This window comes from Homarus americanus, unplaced genomic scaffold, assembly GCF_018991925.1.
Source record: "Homarus americanus isolate GMGI-L3 unplaced genomic scaffold, GMGI_Hamer_2.0 scaffold18069, whole genome shotgun sequence".
Lineage (NCBI taxonomy): Eukaryota > Metazoa > Arthropoda > Malacostraca > Decapoda > Nephropidae > Homarus > Homarus americanus.
The window spans coordinates 1-5,000 of NW_024736314.1; positions in this window are offsets into that span (position 1 = coordinate 1).

A 5,000-nucleotide genomic window follows, 5' to 3' on the forward strand; every position below is an offset into this window, starting at 1 on the left:
TCAATGTACTTCGTTCAGTTGCATGTTGCTGCAACCCACACACACGACTTGTCATGCAAACCCTCACACATAAAATCATGCACACAATCAGGGAACTCGTCAGGGTCCATGCAAGCACCATCACGACTACCTTCTGAGAACACCCCACACTCTCTCTCTCTCTCTCTCTCTCTCTCTCTCTCTCTCTCTCTCGTACAGTTAACAGTATTAAAACCTACATTTATAATTACAGGTAGAAATACAATAACAGAACATGAACAATATTACAGCAAGTACAGATGGAAGTGCAGATACAAGAACAAGAGTATAATTACAAGTACAGGTACAGGTAGTGAATTTGGCAACAGTAGCATATTCAAGCTCGGAGTTCAGTTAACATGTAATTCTGGCGGCGACTCGTCAGGTACGAGTGATTACAGGGTGAGTTAATGCTACAGTGACTACAAAACTACAGTTATAAATAGATGGGGGGGGTTGGTTCACTTATGATTAGGGGTTCATTCATGTGGTTCTTAGGGGTTCATTCATGTGGTTCTTAGTGGTTCATTCATGTGGTTCCTAGTGGTTCATTCATGTGGTTCTTAGGGGTTCATTCATGTGGTTCTTATGGGTTCATTCATGTGGTTCTTAGTGGTTCATTCATGTAGTTGTCAGGGGTTCATTCATGTGTGGTTGTCAGGGGTTCATTCATGTGGTTGTCAGGGGTTCATTCATGTGGTTCTCAGGGGTTCATTCACCATGGTTCTCAGGGGGTTCATTCATGTGGTTGTCATGGGTTCATTCATGTGGTTGTCAGGGTTCATTCATGTGGTTGTCAGGGTTCATTATGTGGTTGTCATGGGTTCATTCATGTGGTTCTTAAGGGTTCATTCATGTGGTTCTTGGGGTTCATTCCTTATGGTTGTCATGGGTTCATTCATGTGGTTGTCAGGGTTCATTCATGTGGTTCTTAGGGTTCATTCATATGGTTGTCATGGGTTCATTCATGTGGTTCTTAGTGGTTCATTCATGTGGTTGTCGGGGTTCATTCAGTGGTTGTCAGGGGTTCATTCATGGTTCATTCATGTGGTTGTCAGGGTTCATTCATGTGGTTGTCATGGGTTCATTCATGTGGTTCTTAGTGGTTCCATTCATGTGGTTGTCAGGGGTTCATTCATGTGGTTGTCAGGGGTTCATTCATGTGGTTCATTCATGTGGTTGTCAGGGGTTCATTCATGTGGTTCATTCATGTGGTTGTCAGGGTTCATTCATGTGGTTGTCATGGGTTCATTCATGTGGTTCTTAGTGGTTCATTCATGTGGTTGTCATGGGTTCATTCATGTGGTTGTCAGGGGTTCATTCATGTGGTTCTCAGGGTTCATTCATGTGGTTGTCAGGGGTTCATTCATGTGGTTTCAGGATGTTTGCCTCATGCCTGGAGGCCATAGCCCCTGTCCAATCAATACCTGTGTGGAGCCATTAGTGCCCCTCAGCTGCTGGCCTCGCAAACTCTGCATTGGCCTCACAACCTTCACCACTGGCCTCACAACCTCCTCCGCCTTGGCCTCACAACCTCTTCTTTGACCTCACAACCTCCACCTGTGACACCCCACCTCCACCATGATCTCACAACCTCCTCCACCACTTGACCTCACAACCTCCACCATGACCTCCCAGCCTCCACCATGACCTCCCAGCCTCCTATGACCTCACAACCTCCCACCATGACCTCACAACCTCCTCACCTGACATCCCACCTCCACCACCTCACACCCCTACCACACAACCTCCACCATGACCTCACAACCTCCACCATGACCTCCCCAACTCCACCATGACCACACAACCTCCACCATGACCCCAGCCCTCCACCACCACACAACCTCCACCATGACCACACAACCTCCACCATGACCTCCAGCCTCCACCATGACCTCCAACCTCCCCATGACCTCCACCTTTACCTCAGTAAACCTCTCGACGTGTAGATGAACCTCAGTCAACCCCCAAGAACCGCTGCTGGTGTAGAGACAGAGAATGAGACAGAGGTCGGCTGAGATGGAGAGATAAAGGAGAACAGGACAAAAGGTTGGATGAGGGAGGGAGACAGAAGGTTGGCTGAGATGGAGAGATAAAGGAGAACAGAGACAAGGTTGGATGGGGAGAGACAGAGGTCGGCTGAGAGATGGAGGTAAAGAGAACGAGACAAAAGGTTGGATGAGAGAGAGGAAGACAGAAGTCGGCTGAGAAGATAGAGATAAAGGAGAACAGAGACAAAAGGTTGGATGAGGGAGAGGAGAGACAGAGGTCAGCTGAGAGATGGAGATAAAGGGAGAAAGGACAAAGGTTGGATGAGAGAGGAGAGACAGAGGTCGGCTGAGAGATGGGAGATAAAGGGAGAACGGACAAGGTTGGATGAGGAGGAGAGACAGAGGTCGGCTGAGAGATGGAGAATAAAAGGAAAAAGAGACAAAGGTTGGCTGAGAGAGAGGGGAAGACAGAGGTCGGCTGAGAGATGGGAGATAAAGGGAGAACAGAGACAAAGGTTGGATGAGGAGGGAGAGACAGAAGTCGGCTGAGAGATAGGGAGATAAAGGGAGAACAGAGACAAAGGTTGGATGAGAGAGGGAGGAAGACAGAGGTCGGCTGAGATGGGGAGATAAAGGAGAACGAGACAAAGGTTGGATGAGGAGGAGACAGAGGTCAGCTGAGACTCAGAAGGAGAACGAGACGGAGGTTAGAGGACTGAGAGAGAAAAGGTTAGAGAGACTAAGAGACACTACAACTACCCTTACAAGAGACTTTTGAGACAGACACCCGGATATCAACTCAGGCCGGCGGCGAGGCGCCATTCTGTCGAGCCTGAGTAAGGTGGATCAGATACAGACACACGAGACAATGGCTACCGACCTGAGAATAAGAGAAGAGGGAAGACAGGAGAAGAAGCACACGACGGTGAGAGAGAGATTTTTTTTTTACTGTAGGTGTTGTGATTGTAGATTTATGGTTGTAGTTGTGGTTGTAGTTGTGGTTGTGTGTTGTGGTTGTGTGTGTTGTGGTTGTAGGTGATGTTGTTGTGGTTGTGTGTGTTGTGGTTGTGTGTTGTGGTTGTAGGTGTTGTTGTAGTTGTAGGGGTTGTTGTTATTTGAGTTGTAGGTGTGGGTTTCTCTGTGTATTGAAACATTTAAAATCATTACGTCGACTTTTTATCGTTAACGAGGAAACTTAAATTTGGGTGATGGTGATGGTGGTGGTGATGGTGGTAGTGGTGATGATGGTGGTGATGGTGGTAGTAGTGGTGATGGTGATGGTGGTGGTGATGGTGGTAGGGTGGTGATGGTGGTGGTGATGGTGGTGGTGATGGTGGTGATGGTGGTGGTGGTGGTAGTGGTGATGGTGGTGTGAGGGTGATGGTGGTAGTGGTGATGGTGGTCGTGGTGGTTGTGATGGTGGTGGCAGTGGTGGTGATGGTGGTAGTGGTTGTGGTGGTGGTTGTCATGGTGATGGTGGTGGTGATGGTGGTGGTGATGGTGGTGAGTGGTGATGGTGGTGATGGTGGTAGTAGTGGTGATGGTGATGGTGGTGGTGATGGTGGTGGTGGTGATGGTGATGGTGGTGGTGATGGTGGTGGTGATGGTGGTAGTGGTGGTGATGGTGGTGGTGGTGGTAGTGGTGATGGTGGTGGTGGTGATGGTGGTGATGGTGGTAGTGGTGATGGTGGTCGTGGTGGTTGTGATGGTGGTGGCAGTGGTGGTGATGGTGGTAGTGGTTGTGGTGGTGGTTGTGGTGGTGGTTGTGGTGGTGGTTGTGGTGGTGGTGGTGATGATGGTGATGATGATGATGATGATATGGTGATGGTGGTGATAGTGGTGGTGGTGGTGGTGGTGATGGTGGTGGTTGTGGTGGTGGTTGTGATGGTGGTGGTGGTGATGGTAGTGGTTGGTGGTGATGGTGGTGGTGGTGATGGTGGTGGTTGTGATGGTGGCAGTGGTGGTGGTGGTAGTGGTTTTGGTGATGGAGGTGATGGTGGTCGTGGTGGTTTGTGATGGTGGTGGCAGTGGTGGTGATGGTGGTAAGTGGTTGTGGTGGTGGTTGTGGTGGTGGTTGTTGGTGGTTGTTGGTGGTGGTGATGATGATGATGATGATGATGATGATGATGGTGATGGTGATGGTGGTGATGATGGTGGTGGTGGTGGTGGTGGTGGGTGATGGTGGTGGTGATGATGGTGGTGGTGGTGTGATGGTGGTGGTGGTGGTGGTGATGGTGGTGGTGGTGATGGTGGTGATGGTGGTAGTGGTGATGGTGGTGTGGTGGGGTTGTGATGGTGGTGGTTGTGATGGTGATGGTGGTGGTGGTGGTGGTGATGGTGGTGGGTGGTGGTGGTGTGGTGATGTGGAGGGGAAACAGCAGGGGGAGGAGGTGCCAGCTGACCCTCTGGATGCCAGTGCCGCCCTTGCTCAGGCCTGCAGGATAACCAGAATCATCCAGGTCATGGAGGGCACCTCAACCTCATGGGCTGGAAGGTCACGGTGAAGGTTAGTTCAGGTCGAGTAGGTCAAGGGTAGGTCAGGCCGAGGTAAGTCAAAAGGCTGGGTCAGGCCAGAGGTAGGTCAAGGAGTAGTCCAGGCCGAGAGTAGGTCAGAAGTGTGGGTCAGGTCGAGGTAGGTCAAGGGTAGGTCAGGCCAAGGTGAGTCGTGAAGGTAGGTTAGGCTGAGGGTAGGTTAGGCCGAGGTAGTCAAGGGTAGGTTAGGCCGAGGTAGGTCAGGGCCGAGGAGAAGTCAAGCCAGTGGAGTCTGATCAAGATTATGGTCAATAGATAATGTGATGGTCAATAAGAGGCTGAAGGTGGAGGCCAGACCAATAGTGATCTTTGAGAGTCGTTTATTTTACAAGTTGTCGTTATGGTGTGGTGGTTGTTAGGGTACGATATTTGCGACTGGTAGAGTGTTATTACCACGATTGATGGTACGGATTAATTCACCGGATGAATAGACTTTCCGGTAGTGAGAGGCTATTCATC